Source organism: Petromyzon marinus, chromosome 9, assembly GCF_048934315.1.
Source record: "Petromyzon marinus isolate PM22_M1 ecotype Great Lakes invasive population chromosome 9, UKy_Petmar_22M1.pri1.0, whole genome shotgun sequence".
NCBI classification, from domain to species: Eukaryota; Metazoa; Chordata; class Hyperoartia; order Petromyzontiformes; family Petromyzontidae; genus Petromyzon; species Petromyzon marinus.
This window is the reverse complement of record NC_133675.1, coordinates 10,389,614-10,412,210: the sequence shown is the minus strand read 5'-3', so window position 1 is coordinate 10,412,210 and position 22,597 is coordinate 10,389,614. Positions and strand designations below refer to the sequence as shown.

The 22,597-nt window shown below is 48.6% G+C and overlaps 2 long non-coding RNA genes across 2 annotated transcripts; one reads left to right on the top strand and one right to left on the bottom strand.

Annotated features, from left to right (window-relative positions):
* Positions 1 to 1,458: 1,458 nt before the first annotated feature.
* Positions 1,459 to 5,050, top strand: LOC116940556 (uncharacterized). The gene is made up of 3 exons (XR_004402560.2): positions 1,459 to 1,579; positions 1,741 to 1,818; positions 3,826 to 5,050. It is a non-coding gene; the product is annotated as an uncharacterized LOC116940556 (long non-coding RNA).
* LOC116940555 (uncharacterized) lies at positions 1,573 to 3,921 on the bottom strand. The gene is made up of 3 exons (XR_004402559.2): positions 3,835 to 3,921; positions 2,147 to 2,226; positions 1,573 to 1,806 (listed from the first exon to the last, which is right to left on the bottom strand). It is a non-coding gene; the product is annotated as an uncharacterized LOC116940555 (long non-coding RNA).
* Positions 5,051 to 22,597: the final 17,547 nt, after the last annotated feature.

Genomic DNA, 22,597 nt, shown 5'->3' with positions numbered 1-22,597 from the left:
TAATTTTAGATGGTGCTGATGATGAACCTGCAAGGGTAGACCACGAAGGGTCCGGTGTCAAATTTTCAACAACTGCAGGATCGAGCAAAGAGGAGGGAAGCGATGGCGAGCTGCGGTGGCATCAACGGCATCGCGCACTTATGTTGAACTTCTTTCGCACCGTGCGTAGCCGACCGTGATAATATAATCGGAGGTGCGCCATTAGTCCCGTTGGCCTCTTGATCTTGAGACGCAGATTCATCGACGCACCAAATAAAGTTGTTTCTTGGTATTTTAATCAGTCTACTTTCAATTCAAGAGGGTGATATAAAAATGTTTATTTTGTAGCCTAACGGCACGAACGAGACAACAAACCGGACGGAATAATCGAGACCGACGTTACAAGAGAGCGATAGCAAGGGAAATCAGGCAAAATAGTTGCCCAACGTGTTTTGGTGGAGACCCTCATTCTAAAAAAATATTTTTATTTTCCCAGGTAAGGCCTACTCAGCTACGTAGCTCTTTTACTGGTAGGAACCTCCTGGTTACACCAGCCCACAGGGGATTATTGTGTCCGTCCGTCCGTCGTGCATCCAAAAATGGGAGGGGTGGGGCTGGATGGAGAGGGAGGGTGGGGAGGGGCTGGGTGGGGTGGGAGGGGCTGGGTGGGGGGTGGGTGGGGAGGGGCTGGGTGGGGAGGGGCTGGTCACTCCGTGGTGCCCTTATAAAACTCAACGTTTAACCTACTCACGCCGGCTTGTGCCCGCCCTCACAGTCGGGCATATTTGCGGAATACACCACGCCGCCGTTGACCCTGGCCATTGACCGAGCAACCCAACGTTCCTACTAGCTCCCTCCGCAGGAATGTGTTTTTAGAAGCGACCTGGCCACCAATGATAGCTCAAAGAAGTGGCTCACCGTGTGGGCACTTACAGCAGGCAAATACGACATGTGGAGGGGGAAACCCCGAGGACTCCACGTGACACTCCATATATACAGCAGCAGGCGTCAGGATTGGGATCGGATCCACTACTTCCTGCATACTAGGCGAGGAAGTTAACATCTCGCCACCGCGGCACCCCATTCATCACTGGACTGGGCTGAACATTACGTGAATTGAATTTGGCTCGCCGTCACAAGTCTGCGTCATTGTGGCAGAGACTCAAATTTGCAGAGGCTAACTAGCGAAATGAGAACACAGCCAACGTGTGCCGAGCACAGATGCATGAGAAGTAAAGTGTTTTGATCAACAACTTCGGTGTGGAGAAGTCTTCGTCCAGCAGTGGATTGGCAAAGGGTTGTAACAAATAATTAATTGTATCCAGCTTGTAACAATTATTTCTATCCAAAAATCTGAAAATCTGCCATCGTGAGTGTCCCAGGCAGTATGAGAATCATTGATGGGGTTTTAAGTTGTTTTACATATTTACATGTGCGTTCTTAAACATGCGTAATTGTTTGTTTGTTTGTTGTTATAGTGATGAGTCAAGGAAAATCTAAGGCTCGGCTCTCCTGTCGCCTGCGTGGGAAGTGTTGGGGGCCCATGTCCCTGCTCAATCCTGCCCAGCTGGCACGAAAACTCAAGAAACGATGAGCCGAAGTATGAACAGAGCCCATAACAGGGAGGAAGGGGAAGAGGGGCTGGGAAGTGGGGTGGGGGGATGACGCTGTTTCACTTGTGAAGCAGAAATCTGGTTTTCCTCAACTTGTTGTCATCAATATTCCCAGCTTTCCCATGTGTATCCATTCTCTTCCGGTCAGTTGCTGTGGTCTCAGAGGGCCTCTTGCCAGTCCCCAGCGTCAAGATGATCGCTGAACAGTCTGCTTCTGCGGATCGAGGTACAGTATACGCACACGCAGGACAAGCTACCTGGATGGAATCTGCAGTGCAGCGTACCACAGACATTTTAATGTCAAGTCAGGCAAAAAATGTGCAAACAATTACCCAGTGTTTTAGCATTGCAGCAATTTATCGTTTTCAACCGCATCTTTTTTTCGTATCATCTTGTCTTCATATAATTTTTGGCCCTTTATTAGTCATTTCTTTGTACCAAATTTGGTCACGTTGGTTTGTTTGACTATACTTTAATATTCTCGTTAGTGCAGGGTTTCATTTTACGGTGTTTTAATCATCTGTGTTCTTTTGTTGTCTCTCATCTGGACTCACTTTTCAGTCTTTGTTCCATTGTCTTTGTAAATGTCCATGATTCTGTTCAGTATCTCTTAGCCGGACATCGCCTGGATAACCTATAAACACATAGAACAAAATCCCTCGGCAGTTTGTTCCACCATTGAAGATGGTTACATTGGCATATTTTTATAAAACATCTTCTAAAGCAATCGCCCATTAAGATGAGAACCTGAACTGAGACATTTTCATCTCACAGGCTATTTTTTTCTCTTGGCTAAATTATCCTCCCGGTGTGGCAATTGAAACAATTGGGCAGGTTTCTACAATCCCATAGCCCATGTCCATCCAGCAGTATAAATGGGGACAACCACAGGAAGTTGATTGGCAGGTCACGTGTGCTGGGGTAAAAGTGTGGGCCCTTCCACTTCTGACTGGCGTGGAGAGTAGGCCAAATATGCCGCTAGAGCAGTGGTTCTCAACCTGTGGTTCCCGGACCACCCGTGTACCGTAAGGCCGTGGGGGAAGTGGTCCGAGGAACTGTTGCAGACGCTACCCTTTCAGAGTCGTTTTAATTTTAGAAACATTATTGGTGCATGGCGGTCTGCAAAAAATGTTTGTGGCGGCTGGCAGTGGTCGACGGGGCCAGAAAGGTCGAGGACCTCTCTGGAGCTCCTCAAGCAGAGGCCCTCCCGCCAACAGCGGCGTGAGCAGGATACTGCTGGGCCTGCACCTTTACCGACCATTACCGCCCTTGCCAAATCTCATCAGCAAAAATTAGTAAAAAAAAAACCGTCGAGAAAGAGAGCGTTGCTCGTCGCTGTGTGGTTGGGAGCGAGGGCCCCCGTCGGCGGGAGGTTGCGCCTGTCGCCTCTCCGATGTTTCCGCGCCGCGGCGCTGGAGTCCACGATTCGGTGTCGCCACGGGGGTAGAAGTAGCAGAAAAGTGCAACGCGATCTGATTTTCTTTTGCCTCGGAGAGAAAAAAACGCCGCGGCATGTTTAAGTGGAACTGTAACATTACAGTGTTTGGCGCCGTACGATATTTCGTTTTGGCCGCAAATCTAATGCGGCAGCGTCGAAAAGGACGGAGCGTGAATTACTCAGAAGTGTCTACTTATTTCGCTTAACTTTTGTTTGTTCAACTAATGCTTCCGTAACGGAGTTATGGTGTGGCGTGCAATGCGATCGTGCCTTTTAAAGGATTTTTTAAGCGTTTTCTGTTTTTTCCATTCTCCCCCCATCATCATTTTCTGCCTAAAGATGCAAAATATCTCATAAGAGCGTAGTTTTACAGCCATCGCCAATATTGTTGAGGTATTTGGCCATGGCGGTCGTAATGGCGGCAGTGGTGGCAGTAATGGTGGTGGCGATGTCGATCGTGATTGTTGTGATGCCGATGGCAGCGGTGGTGGCGGAGACGTTCACCGTGTAAGCGGCGGTCGTGGTAACGGTGAAGACAGCCCGGTGCATTGGCGATAAGAGTTGATGTGAGCGGTAGGGGTGGTGTGTTTTTTGCATTTATCGTGGTTGTGTGTTCGTACTGCGGTCAGAGTGTTGGTATCAGTGGTGTTGGTTGTGTTATAATTGTGGTTGGTATGAGTGGTGGTGGTGGTGGTGGTGTGCGTGTCAGTGCCGGTCGTATCATGTTGTAGTGTCAGTGGTGGTGGTCGTGGTGTTCAGAATCAGCGGTGACGGTTGTGTTTGTATCATTGGCAGTGTACTTACAGTAAAATCGGCGCTGGTAGCGGTTGCAGTGGTGGTGGCGGTGGTGCCGGTGGTGGTGGTGGTGGTGGCGCCATCCGTGGGCCCGAGGTCACGCGGCCGGTCGCACGGGGCGCCCGCCGCCGCCTCCCCGCGACGCCTGCGGCCCCTCGTGGCCACGCGCCCAGCGCGGGGTGGCGCGTTCCCGACCGCGTTCACGACCCGTGTTCCCCCTCCGCGTATTTTTGGCGCCACGGTGAGTGACTCTGACAAATGCTAAATGAACAGAAATAAAACCGTGCCACCCCCTCCTACCCGCCCGCACCCAGACCCACTCTGTGCTTCTGGTGCCGCAACGATTTTATTAACAGATTTTTCGTTGGGTTTTTTGTTGTTGTTACACAATGACATCAAATCTTGGCTGCTGCGACTTGTCCTGGGCGTTTGCTCCCACTAGGTGGGTTCCACTTTTCAAGCACTCTGTCTCTCTCTATCTACAGTGAGGGAGAAAAGTATTTGATCCCCTGCTAATTTTGTACGTTTGCACACTGACAAAGAAATGATCGGTCTATAATTTTAATGGTAGGTTTATTTGAACAGTGAGAGACAGAAAAACAACAATAAAATCCAGAAAAACGCTTGTCAAAAATGTAATAAATTGATTTGCATGTTAATGAGGGAAATAAGTATTTGACCCCCTCTCAATCAGAAAGATTTCTGGCTCCCAGGTGTCTTTTATACAGGTAACGAGCTGAGATTAGGAGCACACTCTTAAAGTTAGTGCTACTAATCTCAGCTTGTTACCTGTATAAAAAGACACTTGTCCACAGAAGCAATCAATCAATCAATCAGATTCCAAACTCTCCACCATGGCCAAGACCAAAGACCTCTCCAAGGATGTCAGGGACAAGATTGTAGACCTACACAAGGCTGGAATGGGCTACAAGACCATTTCCAAGCAGCTTGGTGAGAAGGTGACAACAGTTGGTGCGATTATTCGCAAATGGAAGAAACACAAAAAAACTGTCAATCTCCCTCGGCCTGGGGCTCCATGCAAGATCTCACCTCATGGAGTTGCAATGATCATGAGAACGGTGAGGAATCAGCCCAGAACTACACGGGAGGATCTTGTCAATGATCTCAAGGCAGCTCGGACCATAGTCACCAAGAAAACAATTGGTAACACACTACGCCGTGAAGGACTGAAATCCTGGAGCGCCCGCAAGGTCCCCCTGCTCAAGATAGCACATATACATGCCCGTCTGAAGTTTGCCAATGACCATCTGAATGATTCAGAGGACAACTGGGTGAAAGTGTTGTGGTCAGATGAGACCAAAATGGAGCTCTTTGGCATCAGCTCAACTCGCCGTGTTTGGAGGAGGAGGAATGCTGCCTATGACCCCAAGAACACCATCCCCACCGTCAAACATGGAGGTGGAAACATTATGCTTTGGGGGTGTTTTTCTGCTAAGGGGACAGGACAACTTCACCGCATCAAAGGGACGATGGACGGGACCGTGTACCGTCAAATCTTGGGTGAGAACCTCCTTTCCTCAGCCAGGGCATTGAAAATGGGTCGTGGATGGGTATTCCAGCATGACAATGACCCAAAACATACGGCCAAGGCAACAAAGGAGTGGCTCAAGAAGAAGCACATTAAGGTCCTGGAGTGGCCTAGCCAGTCTCCAGACCTTTATCCCATAGAAAATCTGTGGAGGGAGCTGAAGGTTCGAGTTGCCAAACGTCAGCCTCGAAACCTTAATGACTTGGAGAAGATCTGCAAAGAGGAGTGGGACAAAATCCCTCCTGAGATGTGTGCAAACCTGGTGGCCAACTACATGAAACGTCTGACCTCTGTGATTGCCAACAAGGGTTTTGCCACCAAGTACTAAGTCATATTTTGCAGAGGGGTCAAATACTTATTTCCCTCATTAAAATGCAAATCAATTCATAACATTTTTGACATGCGTTTTTCTGGATTTTGTTGTTGTTATTCTTTCTCTCAATGTTCAAATAAACCTACCATTAAAATTATAGACTGATCATGTATTTGTCAGTGGACAAACGTACAAAATCAGCAGGGGTTCAAATACTTTTTTCCCTCACTGTACGTTCTTAGATCTAAAGTTATTGCCACAGTAACGCTGCATCAAACTTACGTATATATACATAGATTTTCAAAAAAATTAACGTTACATGTTTTCTTGCTGTATTATCATGTTGATGGTAATATTAAATAATGTATTATTTTGAAAAAATGTTTTAATATACATCTGTAATTGGTGTTAAAATCGACATTTTGGCTCGTGAAATAATGAAATGGAAATGTAACAAAAAAAACCCGATGCTAATATCTTGTTTATGTTGAGCCTTAATTTTGCACGTGGATATGAAAGGTATCTATGAAGGCATCATCCATCAATTAAGAATTATAGCTAGACATGTAAGTACGTTGAACTTCTTTCGCACCGTACTTAGGCAACCGTGCTAATCGGAGGTGAGGGGGAAGGACGACATACGAACACAACAGAAATCGTTTGCAAGGAATCAAGTCTGAATTCACCACAAAAACTTGTGGTGAACGTGCAAACAAAAACACGCTCTGGTAATAGATGCATTGTCTTAGAAACTGATTGGTCTACACCTGAGACAGGCTTCTGTTTGGTGTTTAAACATCTTAACACCTGTTTATTGCCAGAAAGCGTAACACCTATTCTTATACTTTGATACTGGTAACAAAGGTCACACAAAACGTAGTTATGAAGAAATGAGTTTTCAATCGAGATGATTTGAAAGTGTATATGTCCAGTGACTTCCTCATATCGGAAGGAAGAGCTTGCACAGCACCACGACACACGCACTTGTTTGTGTGAAGATGCCACCGTATGAGTCACCACGTGTCTGCCTTGGCTTTGGCGCAACACAAGTTGTGTCAGAATGGGAGATAGCGCCAGGAGTTGGCCGCCACAGCGCCTGCGATTGTTACGGATCCTTCCGTTGTGTGCGCTGCTGTATATCATTTGAGCTTGGCAGTAACAAAATAAAAAACCTTCAGTATACAAGAAATAACTTTCCTTCATATTAACCACGTGTTTCAAAATGCCGTCTTGATTAATATTATTTCACAATGGATGGTACCTTCATGGCACACGTATACTGTCTATGTTTTGTGTTATTTATGTCTTGAAGGTTTTCTAAGAAACTACTGCCAAGACTGTCTGGTTTATTGATCCCACGTTAAAATTCGAGTGATTTTAGACGATCCTCAGATTTCCCATGTTACGCCCCAAGAGCAAACGCTAAAGTTAGAAATTGTTCGTTTGGTCAAGATGTGCTCCTCTTACGGGGAAAAGTGTCGCATCTCGATTATATTTACGAACTAATCCTTCCAAGTAAAGTCTAAATACAGAATCAAATTCATTGCTGTGCCACTTTTAAACCATACACGATGGAGATCAAATATTTCCTGCAATTTAAGTTACGCTTTGAAATGTAACGTTTTCAAATAGTATTTCGTTAAATGTTTAATGTATCACATACGGCTGAAATGTACTCCATTCGGGTTGGAATGACATTTATGAAAAGTGACCCTTTCACGATCGATCGTTGAATGTTTTTCCTTATTGTAATAAGCTTGGGCGATGCTGTGGTTGACCGTTAGTTTTGCATGTGCTGTACACCGCATCGCTTCGTGATCCAGGTCTCGCTTGAGAAAGATACCTTTTAGTTAACGTAACTTTCACCCGGTTTCAACAGAGTTGATGAATTAATCAATTAATATGGTGTGAACTTTGATCAAATTATTAAACACATTAAAACGTACGAATTCTGGGTTGTTTTTCCATTACGATAGCCGATTTTTAGATTGACCTGAAAATAAATGAAACTGTCAAAAATACAATTTACCAAACAAACACTCATTAGCAAGCGTCGCAAGGCCGCTCAAAATACCTTTTTTTTATTGCGCTGCGCCGAGGCGGGATTATAAAACGCCTAGTTTACACAGTCATCGGGTAACAGGGCGGGTAGAAATGAAAGTATAATATATAATGATCTATTATAGTAAATTGTGCTTGGACAGCCATCGCCACGGGGTTTATGCAAAGTGGCGCTGTTGCCTGCAGCTGTCCTCGATGCTCCGTCCGGCCCGCGCTGCCGCGTAATTGGCTCCCGAGCGCGGCCCGGCTCGCTGCCAGCCGAAACACGCCACTTGCAAACATCTCACATTTCCCCCCCTCTTAATTTGCGAATGTATACGGTGACAGCAAAAGTGGACCTTTTCAGCTGACGTCTGTGAAAAGCATTAAATGGGTTCTATTAAAAATAAAATATAAACAATGTTTTTTTTTTTGGGGGGGGGGGGGGCTGGAGGTGGGGGCAGGGGGGGGGGGCACAGTGGTTAGATTCATCGCGTGCTATGCTATGAATCCTGCGTCTTGAGTTTGATTCCTGGTCAGGGCTAACGTCGGTTGGCGAGGTGCTGTCCTTCAATTCAGGGGCGCTGCAGTGGCTAGGAGATGTTAACTGCCGTGCCGGGTACACAGGAGGTCGTGGGTTCGATCCCGATCCCGACCCCGACGCCTGTATATTTTGAGTTTGCATGTCTCTCTCCCTGTTGTCGCGTGGATTATTTTCTGGGTCTTCCTGTTTTCCCCTTCACATTTAAATCAGCTATGCGTTGAGAGTATAATCGGCTGCTATACATCTCCACGTGATAAGCCACTTCGTCGAGCAATCATTTACGGCCAGGTTGCTTCTGAAAAAGAGCGACGTAGCTCAGTGGGTCGTAGCCAGTAAAATAAAAAAATAGTTTAGTTTAGCACTGCCCGGTGTTGTGAAGCATCGTCAAATGACCCCACTGACTGACAAAGCATGGGTTGGGGGGGCTTTATTCAACAGCGGATTGACAGAGGTCTCTAAGTTATTATTGTTATTATATATACATACGTGTATAACATTTCCATTGCTATTTACAGTCCTTTGGAATCAGTTGCTGGATGAAGGTCTTTCCATGCCGTGTCAGTCATGGGGGGGGGGGGGGTTAAAACCGTACTTCACCTCATCGGTTATTGGGTGGTTTGACGAAGGGGGCAGGGCCCAAGCCCTATGCAGACACTTGCTCGCCACTGAAGTTATTTATCAGCAGGCGGCGGGCAATGTAATTCGCGTCGCCGTTGGGTTTCAGAGCCCCTCGGCACGCGCTAACCACTGCGCCACCGCTCCCATCCTCTCGACCGATTGTGTTGGACGATGCGACCGCTGGTGTTGGGGCAGCTGGCCGGCCGCTCCTGTCGGCACGTCCGCCACGCAGAGCCTCTTCGCACCGATGTGACGGGTGGACTCTGGTAATTACCGCGGGGGGAGGCGGGGGATGGTGGCGAAAGCGCCGTCTGCAGCCGAATAAACATTAGCGACTCCGTGGAAACATTTGCAATGGTGTGGTGAGCGGGCGCCAGAGTCGGCCCGAATTTGAAACTTCCTTCCGAATTTCGGATCTCGTGCGCAGCATTCTCGGCTCTGCTCCGACAAATGCTGGACGGCAGCAGAAGCTGCAAATGAGCACACCGCTCAGGAGCAATGCCGTGTGTGCCTGTGTGAGAAGTAGCGCGATTGTATGAAGAGCTGCCCTTGTACATCTGGACATCAGTGAAAAAGAGCTTCATAGCTCATCGTATTCCTCCAGTCTAAATAAATATCAAAAAATACAGTTTGTAATTCCACTCCCCACCCTCCCAGTGTAATGTAAGCATGTGTTGCTCTTATTAAAACTGTGCTTATATTGTGTGCTTATATCTATAATGTACTGAAGTAAGAATGAAGGTGGCGATGTGGTCCAGCGGTAATGCATTTGCCGCTTGTTGCAGAGGTTCACGGCTCGAATCCAACGGCCGCCCTGATGGACGTTAAAGGTCCCATGATGGATTCGCAAGCGTAGGCCATCACGTGTTGGCGTCATGGTCCAAAATCTGCCAAAGTTGGAAATTGGCGCTGCAAATGACTCATTCACATCGCAATCATCGCAATCGTCACCCCCCCCCCCCCCCTTCAAGAGAAAACTTTGCACGTTCCTCGTGAAAAAAAAAGAGTTGCGAGATTGGACGAGACTTTCCTGGGTTAAACGAGCCGAGTTTGATCCTCGGTTCACGATGCATGATGGATCCTTCTCTTTTGATGCTCCCAACCTTTGGAGCTCCCTACCACTGTCAGTACGATCTGCCGGTTCATTGCCCGTGTTCAAATCGCACCTGAAGACATGTCTAATCAATGTAGGCTTTTACCAATGCAATATAACATTTAAATGGATATACATTTGAGTATAAATTTGCTATCTTTGAATGTGTCAGATATTCTGTGTACACTCGAAACAACTTTTATGCAACCCCAGGTCGCCCCGGAAAACTAGGCAATGCATCGTGTTTCATGCGTCTCACCTGGTCTACGTTTCATCTTTTGGGTTAAATAAAGGGCACTTAATTTATCAGCAGTGAGAAAAATTAGATAACAGCCGACGTTTCGAGAAATGGTCCTTCTTCATTGCCCCGAAATCTTATTATATGCATATCCCCTTATTATATGCATTGCTTGTTAAGGTCACAGTGTTATTGACGAATGTGTTGAGTTATTTTTGTTGTGTGTGTTTGTGCACCACAGCTAACCCAGCAGCATCACCACCACCAAATAATGTGCTGTTCAAAATTGTTGAATTTTCTTCCTGCCCGTCTTGTTTGATGGTTGCTACGTACTTTGCTTTTGGATTGTTCACCTTGTAAGGCATTTGTCTCCATATAAATGCAATGGTCTTGTTGTTTCATTCGGTCATTGGGTCACTCATTTCTTCTACATTGTTTTATTTGAATGCCAGGTGAGAGTCAATTGAGACTTAAAGTATCTTCTTATTCAAGGGAGACCTGGGGTAGTAAGCACTGTGCCCTGGCTGTCCCGTGGATACAAAGTGATTTGGTGTGCATGTGTCGGAGCAGGCTTCTGTGTGAAGCACTGCGAAGTTAGTTCTCTATATGACGCCTTGGGCTACTCTTTATTCTATATATACACACACAGACACACACACGTACCTGTATCTCATTTTATACGGCAATGTTAATGATGACCCGCGGTTACTTCTTTTTTGTTATTTATGTTTGTGCATCTCCATACAATATTATAAATACACGTGTGTACATATATATAAAAACGACAACAGCCAAAGTCATACTTCTCACGCAAAAGTAATCTTCCTTGCAGAAATACAACCAAGTCCCAGTGGGTGTCCGTAAGGTTATACAACTAAAAGGACATTGTATTCAAGATCATTCTGCCATGGTTGCAGTTTTCACACACACACACGTGTATATATTTATACTTTTACATCCCCCCCCCCCACCACTCCGTAACCCTCACTCAGCTCGGCACAGTCGCGATGTTCCTCCTCCTCCTAAGTGCCGCTGCGTTGGTTACTGCGGATAATGAGCGGTCGCGTTGACGGGCCGGGGCTGACGCCTCTCAGCGGCACCGTCACCTCCAGCACGGGGGGGGGGGGGTGGCGGTGGTGGCCGGGGTCATTCTCCCGTCAACGGTGTGGGGGTGGAGGGGGGGGTGTGGGGGGTAGGTTGTGTGTGTGTGGGGGGTAGGTTGTGTGTGTGTGGGGGGGGGGTGTGGGGGGTAGGTTGTGTGTGTGGGGGGGGGGGTTGTGTGTGGGCAGCTCCTCACAGCCGTCCGACACCACGGGAGAGGGGAGGGAGGGGGAGACCCAACTGGACCGTCGAGGTCACGGCACCGCTGCGGGTAGGCGACCGGAACCAGGCGACCGAGACAGGGCCAAAGACGGGACCGCTATCCCCCCCCCCCGCCCCGATGGCTGGCGAGGGTTCGCCGCCTCTTGTGCACGGGGCACGGCTGTTCCCCGTGCCCTGCGCACCTGCTTGCGAGCCCGTGGTGCTTGGGGTGGGTGTGGAATCAGGGGGGGGGGTACGGGTTTTGTGGGGGGCGGGAGGGGGCTTGGCAGGTGCGGTGTGGCAGCTCGAGAAGGGCCCTCTCCGGCTGATTTGAGTGGGATGTGCTGGGAAGTGGGCGCCGAAGATGTGGGGTCTCTGTTGCGTCTTTACAATAAAGGCCAAACTGTATTTTGGAGGGATTTCTAAACACCCTACGTGTATTCTTTGGGTCTTTCGGTAAAGCCACCTAGGTAGAAAAATAATAAAGTTATCACGACGTTTCGACCGCCATATTTTTTCACCAGATGATGATTGCTTGTGTTTCGATCGAAACGTCGTGATAGTTTTATTATTTTTTTACCTACGTGGCTTTACCAAAAGACCCAAAGAATATGAAATCCTGCAGTCACGAAAGCTTTAAGTCAAGAATCACCCTACGTATGGATTTTGAGCTTCTTTCACGCCGTACATAGCCAACCGCGCTAATCGGAGGTGCGGGAAAGGACATCAAACTAAACACAAAACGCCGTTCTAAATGAGGTTTCAATTTAGATTATTTGAAAGTGCGTAGCCCCAGTGGCATCCTAATACCGGAAGGAAGAGCGTTCCAGACGGCCGCAGAGGCGCTTCTGAAAGCGCGCGATACGGCAACCGTCTGTCGTTCGATGGCCAAAATCCGCTGCGAGGAAACGCGCACGCGTTCCTGTGTCGCTGGAAACTTTCACAAGCGATTCTTCGGCACCTGATGGGCGTCTCAAGAGCAATGCGTGCGTGGCAAAGTAATTTATCTTCGAGTGTACTGGACAGTCCCGTTGCGGGTGGAGTGGTGGCACATTGGTTTGTGTGCTACACTCTGAATTTTCGAGGGCAGAAAGAACAAGCAGATACATTGTTGGTTATGATTTTTTATACATTTTGTTGCCCAGATAACACAACTGGGCGATTTTAATAAAGTTAATAATTAAAAAACCCCATTTTGTAATTGGCACATGTTTTATTCGTATTATCATAGACACTGAGTACAGAGGACACTCATGAGAAGTAATCAAATATGCACATGACCTGATTAAAATAAAAAAATCATCACCTGACTGAAGAATTTCATTGTTGGAAAGTGAACAATTCCATGATGTATATATTTTCACCCACCTTCGATCTTTTAACTTTTGTTTATTTAATTTATGCACATATATACAACATGTGTTTGCAACTCAGTCTAAAAATGTGATATGTCCATAGAGTATGTAAATGTATAACCGATATGTGGAATAAAAGTTCCCCAGTCCTCTCAGGACATCGCAGTGTAACACGCTCAGTCTCCAGCTGTGCCACTCCATCTGTCAGCCCTTCCCTCCGCTCTGAGGAAGGGCCATTGCCTGAAACGTAAACGTAAAATAGAATGTTCGAGGCAGTGTTTCGGTGAGCGCTTGTGCAGTGGTTAGCAGCACTGCGATATGAACTCGGCAGACCTGATCTCGACACCCCACCACGACTACCATCAGTGGCAGCGAACATCGGGAGCAAAGTTGCATCGAAGCCGATCCAAGACACCCCCACTTCACCAAGCAACACTGATCAGCGTGGTGAAGTATGACCAAACAACCTCCACGACCGAAGCGGCATGGGGAAGGCTTTATCCAGCAGTAGATTGATGATGGGGCTGTATATTCCAAAGTACTGAGTGACATAACTTACTATTATTGTGCTTTGTGCGTGTACGCCACTACCAAGACAGCGCCTCGACATTATATTTACATTGAAACACACATCATATTCTTTGTATGCACCCCCTAGTGGAACACTAAACCACGTTTGGGCGTGATTTAATGTAATGTAATATACAGGCATTTCCAAACGAATTGAAAATATATGCTTTGTCGTGAATACGAGGATGAACACAATTTGGAAACTCAAAATTAACTCTACCAACTTTAGGCAGGAATGCAACTTTAAAATAAGTTACGTGACGCATTTGCATTTCTTTTCTGCGAAATATTTTTAACGTAAAATTGTTTTAACGTTAGCACAATTCTCATGACGCCCGAGTGTTCATTGTCACGGTACAGATCGTCAGCGAAGTGCGTCTCAAGGGAAACCTGTATTGTGTGCCCAGCGTGAAAGAGTAGGCCAAGTACCCCCTCTCGAAGTGTCTCTACTCGAGCTCCCTCTATTGGAGGCCCTTTACCGCTAGTAGCGGCGTGAGCGGGAAATAATAATGGGTATGTACATTGACATGATAATAATGATCTTGCATGTTTTATGTCTTATCTAAACTTGGTTGATGAAAATAAATCTGCCAATATCAAACATGTGTGTGTATTTACATTGACGTATACACGTCTACGTGAATAGATGAGCCTTGGAATGCACGCTAAGCTTGAAAGTGATTTCCCTCGCCAGATAGACGATGACTAAATGACGAGAAAAACCCCGAGGCCATTGATTGATCTAACGCATCGGGTCTATTTTTCCGTGCACTTTCTAAAAAGTATTTCCCTTCCAACTCTCGCGTAGCCGTTGGCCCTTGTTCCATGCCCTGTCTCCCCTTTCAACTTTCGCTCCTCTCCCCGTGTCTCTCCCACAATGTGCTGTCTTCCTCCCTCTCCCTTCAGATTCATCTCATTACCTGCTCCTTTCTTCATCTCTACCCCAGCTACTAGGATGCAGTCCTGGGTCCTAGAGGCCCAGGCTCTTGCAGGACCTTATCCAAGCCATGTACCGTGTATAGTAAATACAATGATCGATGTGTATTTGTTTATGATCACAAACGAGCACATTGCTTGTATGGGTCTGCCAGAGCCGATTCCAGGAACAGTGTAGAGTATGGACTGCATCCTAAGCCTTCATCCAGCAGTGGATTGACCATAGCTGATGATGAGTCTATTATTAAAATGTATTTCTGCCTCTCGCCCTCGACCATCCCTTTCACGCCACTCTCTCTCTCTCCCACCATCCCCCCCCCCCCGCGCATCCTCTATTCCCCTCGCTAACCCACAAGTCACACGATGGGCTGACAGGGGCTGCTCATCCGCTCCTCACCCACCACGCCGGAGAGTGAGATGGCATTGGGGGTGGGGATTGGAGGAGATTGGGCTCCGTGGCTCGTGTGGCGGTGGGGGTTGTTGGAGGGGTGTAAGTGGGGACGGGAGGGCGGATGGTGGGGTGAGAGGATGGGGCCTTTGTGGGGAGGTGGGCTTGGAGGTGTAGGGGTGCACCGGGGCGGGTGGGGGAGCGGTTAGGCGGTGGGGGTGGGTGGGTGGGTGGGGGGGGGGAGAGAAAACGACGCCGTAGTCCATCAACGCGACACATCCACTAATCACCAAGGTGGCTAAATTAACAACGCCATTAAACGCGCAAACATCTGGTGCTCACGCGGCGACGCGCGCGGAAGCCGCGTCGCCTTCTCCCGACAAACCCGGGGTCTCTTCCCCCGAGGGGCGGGGCGGTGTGGGTGGTGAAGAGGGGGTGGGGGGATTGGGTCCGGGTGATGGGATGGGCGGCGAGGGGCAGCGGGGGGCAGCGGGGGTGTGGTGGGGGGGCAGTGACGGGTTGGGATGGGTGGGGGGTGGGGGGCATAATGGGATGGCTGCGGCGCTCGTTTATTGCGGTGCAAAGGTTGGAGAGCGAGGGCTGTGGGTGAGGATGGAGGGGGGTGCGGATAGTTCGCGCATCGACGTGATGCGTAAATGATTGATTCAGAAACGAGAGTCTGGGATGATGGGTGGAGTGGCGTTTGGTGTCTCGTACACTTCGCGATGACGAAGCCACGCCCGATATGTTCGTGATCGCGTAGATGTCGACGATCGTCCTGAATGGACGACGCACGCATTGCGATACCTGATTGTGATATTGGAAATGGTCATTGTAGAATTAGTATTGGTATTGTTGACTATGATGGTGATTGCGACATCGGTGATTCGAATTATAATTGTGTTGATGTGGGTAACAGCCAGCAATTAGGGGTAATGACATCGGAAACAGAGTTGCGTGATGTGTTCCCGCTGCCTTGACGTATGGGCAGTAGAGGCGATAATGATGCCGATGAAAAGTTGATGAATAATAAGCGTAGGGATGCTGATGATACCGCTAATCAGCAGCAGTACCTTGATCATTATCATAATTGGGGAATTGTACACAATGCTGCAAGTGATCATGATAATGAACCACAATATTTCATGATGGAGATTATACCGCTGCTAATTATCACCAGTCGCATCATCAGCCTCTGTGGGCTGCTGCTGCTGCAGACAAGCGACGACTGTCACTATCTGCCACTCAAGTCACTAAAGCAGGACACACGTGTCAGGCCGCCCGAACAAATATATGCCCGCGGGGCATCTCATTGTCCTCCGGACACGCTCCCTGCGGGCGCGTGTGTCCGCCCGCACCTGCACGCGTCTCTGTGTGTCCGCCCGCACCTGCACGCGTCTCTGTGTGTCCGCCCGCACCTGCACGCGTCTCTGTGTATATACGAGTGGGAAGCGGTGGCGCAGCGGTTAGCGCGCTTTTTCCTACGAGCGCTACGATCCGAACTCGACCACCGCTCACGGTGACAATTTATCTGAACAGGTCCTGGGCTTCCCCCCATGGTCGACTCAGCCTCGACTGAGTACCCTAGCGCGGTTTTGTATACATCACCACTAGGGAGACAAATGCGGACGTGCTGCCGTGGGTGCTGGCTACCCACCCCCTCGTGTGCCGTTCTGGCCTTAATATTGCTTCTCGCGAACAGCACTTGCCCCAAGTCTGTTAATTCCATAGGGGGGATCTTTGTCTTTGCTGGACGTATGCGCGCGCGCGCGTCTGTACGCGTGTGCGCGTGCGCGCAAGGTCTTCATCTGTCCAAGTCCCCTTCATCTTTCCCGTCTCCATCCCTTCGACTCGACCCAACCCACCCACCCCTCGCCCTCCACCGCCTCCACGTCCCCCTCCTCCTCCTCGGCCGTAGCCCCAGTGACGGTCGCCTGCCCCGCGCCGACACCCGCGCTCGATGATGCGATAAAGCGGCCGATGATGAGACAAATGGAGCGAGGGCGGGCCCCGGGCGCGCCGAAGTAATTAAGGCATGTCAGCACGCGGATGATGGATGACTCTTTTTGCCTGCGCGGTGCTTGCAGCTTCAGACAATGCCTGCGACTCGAGCGGGGAGGGGAGGCGGTTGGTGTTGGGGTGGTGCTGGGAAGTGGTGTGGTGGGTGGGGGGGGCAGGGAGAGGAGCCTCCCAACCCCTGCTTCGCACCACCACCACCACCACCAAAGACAAAGATCCCCCGTATAGCCTTATTAGACTGTTGGGGAAAGTGCTGTTCGTGAGCACCTATGAAGGCCGGCACCACGCCCGACCGCCTTTGTCTCCCCAGTAGCAATGTTTACACACCGCACCAGGTACTCATTTGAGGCTGAGTCGACCTAGGGGAGGCCCAGGACCGGTTCAGATAATCGTCACTGGGGTTGGCCGTGAGCGGGAATCGAACTTGGGTCGTTAGGTTCCTAGGGCAGCGTAGCGGTTAGCGCCGTTCCCCCACCACTGCAACCACAAAGACAAAGAGCCCCCGTATAGCCTTAACAGACTGCAGGGGCAAGTGCTGTCAGCGAGCAGCACCTATAAAGGCCAGCACGGCACACGAGGGGGTGGATGGCCAACACCACCACCGGCCGCCTTTGTCTCCCTAGTGGCGATCTTTACACATCGCACCAGGTACTCGTTTGAGGCTGAGTCGACCTAGGGGGAGGTCCAGGACCGCTTCGGATAATGATAATCCTCACCGGTGTTGGTGGCCGTGAGCGCAGCCACCGCCCCCACCCGACAGCCCTCTCAGCTCAAGCCTCGGCAAATCCCCGTATCCTACCCCGCTGCATCGCTCACAAACCGCCTCCACGACCACCAACTACGACCACCACCACTATCGCCACGACTACCACCACCACAACCAAATACAAAGATGCCCCCTGTAACTTTTAACGAACTGTTGGAGGAAGTGCTGTTAGCGAATATCTTAGAAGGCTGGAACAGCACACGAGTGGGTGGGGAGAGGGGGGTAAGCACCACGCGCGGGCGCCTTGTCTCCCCAGTGTTGAAGATGCTTACACACCGCACCAGGTACTCATTAAAAGATGAGCCGAGCTAGGGGAAGCCCAACACCTGGTTGCTGTGAATGGGAATCGAACTCGGGACTTCGGGTTTGAAGCGCAGTGCGCCAACCACGAAAGTACCGCTCCCCGCACTCCCACCGACACCAGCAGATCGCCACCACTGCCACTACCCCACAGCTCTATAGCCTCAGACACTCAGCTCATCATCATCATCACCACAGTCATCCTTATCCTACACACAAATCGGCTTAAATGTGGCAATCTGGTCAGGTGTGGGTGGTTAACCCGGCTGGAGGCTGGTGAGTTTTTGGATGATGATCGCCAGGGCTTGCCAGGTGTTGTAGGTGTGTGATTGGTGATGAGATGGCAGTGCTGAGTGTTCCCCCCCTCCCCTCCTCCCCACCTCGTGTGCGTGGTCGCGTTTATGTTGGCTCCTCCGGTCATCTCGCACGCGACGTCAATCCACCACTTACTGTAATTTACCAAACGTCCCAGTGGAGCAGGACCCGCCTGAAAGAGAGACTTGAGACTCTGCGAGGCTGTGATTCAGCACTGCTGAATGCTCCTAGGGTTGGTGGGTCAAACAGAACCCCCACCCCGCCCCCCCCCCCCCCTGTGGACGAGGAGCCACATACCATGGTGGTTTCGCAGGGGAAGGCGATGGACAAAACAACGTGGACTAATGTTCATCATCTCTTCCGTCTGTATGGGATGGAGAGTTGTCCTCTCGCACGCGTGTAAAGTTTATCCGGGTTTCTCCGGCGTCCTCCTGCTTGTATGCACACTAGAAAACACCTTAATATTTAGAGGACCGCAGAGCTTGGGAATTTGTTATTTTGAACCGGCTCACAGCCCGCCTGCTGCCTTTGCCCTCGTCTGTTGTCGCTCGCGCCTCTGAGCCGTCCTCTCGAGAGTGAGAGGTTGACATTATTAATTACTGTTATTGTAATCTTCATAATCGTAAACTCGATTCACCTCCGCCATTATCTCTCCCCCAGCCTTAGTCCCAGCAACGCGTCCCAATCGTGATCACCATCCACACTCTGCTCAGCCGCCAACGCTGCAGTCAACGCAAGTCTCTACCTCGTCTTTCCTCGCACTTCTGCGGCCGTCTGGAACGCTCTTCCTTACGATATTATGAAACCACTGGGAACTATGCAACTTTTAAATAATCGAGATTGAAAAACTAATTTATTTAGGTCCTGCTTCTTTGTGTTTAGTTTGTTGTCCTTCCCCCGCACCTCCTATTAGCACGGTGTGAAATACATTCAACAAATAACCATTCATACTTTGGAATTGCCTCCTATCATCTCTTTTCCCACAAGTTCATACATCGCTCAATGCAAGACGCGTATTAACCCAAATACATATTCGACAGTGCCGGTTGTTGCTGGTCGTCCGGCGTTTTCGGGGGCCCTTGACCATTTTTCTCAGCGAAAGAAACAATCATCACCATTACCATGAAACAAAAACAGACGAAGACTCCCCGTATAGCCTTAACAGACTGTTTGGGCAAGTGCTCCGCGAGAATCTATGAAGGTCGGCACGGCACACGAGGGAGTGGGTGGCCAGCACCACGCCCGATCGCCTTGGTCTCCCCAGTGGCGATGGTTTTACACACCGCACCAGTAAGGCTGAGTCGACCTAGGGGAGGCCCATGACTGGTTTCAATAATCGCCACTGGTGTTGGTCGCGAGCAGGAATCGAACTCGCTTCCGCTGGGTTCGTAGCCACCGCTCCACCATCATCATCACCATCATCATCACCATCATCATTATCATCACCACCATCACCACCACCGCCACCACCGGCACAATGAGGACTGTTGCCCGCATTGATGGCCAACATTCTCATCATCCGCATTATCATCATCAGCATTATCATCATCAGCAGCATTATCATAATCGTCATCATTGATGGATAGCATTATCATCGTCAGCATTATCATCACCATTATCATCATCATTATCATCATCATCATTATCATCACCATTATCATCATCAGCATTGATGGACAGCATTATCATTACCATCATCATCACCATCATCAGCAGCATTATCATTATTATCATCATTGATGGATAGCATTATCATCATCAGCAGCATTATCATCATCAGCAACATTATCATAATCAGCAGCAGCATTATCATCATCAGCAGCATTGTCATCGTCATCCACTCTCCACTTGCTTGCAGCACATTTCCCCATGAACACTCCCTCCCCATCTCCCCCACCCCCCCTCTATTCCTCGAATTTGATTACGCCACGTGAAGCGCCTTGCGATTGGAGCAAACTTTGCGCCATCGCTGTATTCCGTTATTTTTTTTTATTTTAAATCAATAAGCTCACCTCTGTCGTTTGTTTTGGCGGGTTGGACCGCTTTCATGTTCGAGTATAAACGGGTTATGCGGTTAAATTGAAATGTTTTCAAGGGGTGTTTTGTTGTTGTTCGTTGCACCTGTGTATTTGTATTACGTTCTGAGATGTGGGCTGTGCAGTATGCTCTGTCTGTGCGTCCTACAGTACACTCAGCGGTAGTGTAGCGGATAGCACGCTGCGCTACAAACCCGGGTACCCGAGTTCAATTCCTGCTCACGGCCAACACCGGTAACGATTACACCGTGTACCAATTATTTATTTATTGCTCCTGGGTAGTAGTGTTTTTTCCTAATTGCTTATGCCTCAAAAGTACAGAAAATGGCTATTATTCCCCACAAACTTTGCTTTTGTAACCAGAACAGTGAAATTTTAAAATTTCATTATTTTCAATGAGTAAACGGGCGAATTTGTGTCTTATTTGTTCACACAAAGTTAAACAACAACATATGAATCAAAATTAACATGTATGTATACTAAAGTAACACAAAAATTACTTCAAAAAAATTATGGCAGTAGTTTTTCGAGATGTACGATTATACTTTAAATCACTTTCACAGCACTTGCCCCAGCAGTCTGTTAAGGCTACACGGGGGATCTTCGTCTTGTCTATACGCAGATTAAGTTAATGCGGGGCCTGTAACATATGTTATAAAGGGGCCCTAAATAAATAAAATGTTTCACTTGCATAGTGATGTAATTGTATTTTTTCATTTTCTATACAGCTAGATAATACGACAGATCGCTACCATTAAACACCCAGTCGTTCGTAAAAGTTGAAGGCAGTATAGTACTATAGTAATAGAGCAAGTGCAGAATTATTGAACCGGAATTGATGGCTTGAAAGCGTTTAGCGCGGGGCTCTTGAAAGTACGTGGCCCGTAGCTACATATGTAGCTTCGGCCATAATTGACCACGCTTATCATTCGCGGGTTGGTGAATATGGGGCCCAGGACCGCTTCAGATATCACGGTCGGCTGCGTACGGTGCGAAAGAAGTTCAACGTACATACCACCGGCTACTGATGTTACGCGTGGCTGTGAATCCGACACGGCTCGAGTTCGTAGTGCAGCGGGCAGCTACCTACTCTGCCTTATCGCTCCCTCAATGTATTTACATATATGCCCCATACCGATAGTAATCTATATATGTCCTATACACATGCAATTAACTTAATTCCACCATAATGCCGAGGCCAAAGACTCATAAAGGGGCCATCCATTTAGCACGTGCGCATGGAGGGGGAGGGTTAGCCCAAATGCGTAGCTTGCGTATGGGGGGTCTACTGACAATGCGCGTACGCATAGGAAATGGGCGGGGGGGGGGTGAAGCCTCGATAATAATTTGTCTACATTGGCCTTCAAATGAGTTAGATAGTCCGGCGGTGGACTATCTGTTTGCTTAAACACGTTAATATTTTGATTGAAAGCTTTCGTGACTGCAGTGATTCATATTCTTGGTTCTTTCGGTAAAGTCACGTTGAAGGGAAACAATAAAATAATAAAATACATATAAAACAATAAAATTCTCACGACGTTTCGACTGTAACACAAACAGTCATCATCAGTCACCAAAATTTGAAGGCGGTACAGTACTATAGTAATAGAGCAAGTGCAGAATCACTGAACCGGATTTGATGGCTTGAAAGCATTTAGCGCGGGGCCCTTGAAAGTCACCTGATGATGATTGCTTGTGTTACAGTCGAAACGTCGTGATAATTTTATTGTTTTATATATTTTATTATTTTATTGTTTCCCTTCAACGTGACTTTACCGAAAGAACCAAGAATATGAATCACGTTAATATTATTCATTCTTGACCGTTTCTGCGTGGATAAAATATCGTCCGTTCTATACGATTCGGTGGGGGGGGGGGGGCGGGGGGAGGGCGTCAGGCGTCCGTACGCAGGTGGGGGGGGGGGGGTAAAAAGTCCGCGTGCGTACAGGAAGTGGGGGAGGGGTCAAATTTTGACAGATTTTTGCGTACCGACTAAATGGATGGCCCCAAATGATATTGGCCAAACATTCGAATGCAGAGCTCACAGCAAAAAGGACTATTGGGACTCAGTGACGCTGTCCTGTGTAATCAATTGTCATCATTAGCAGGATGATGGGGCACGTGGAGTGGTGGCGTCATGTATAGCGCCCTGCACTACGAACCTGGCCACCCGAGTTCGATTCCCGGCCACTGCTATAACGTCAATGGCGAGTGATGCATTAACTTCTCTTCGATCACCCTTCCCCCCCCCCCGACCTGGTCCATTCACCAACTGGGCATATTGACCCAGGTCGTGAAGTATGATCACACAAACCCCTTTGAACCCGGCAAGCTGAGGTTGACTTCCCCGTCACGACTAACGTCAGTGGCGAGTGATATCTGAACCGGTC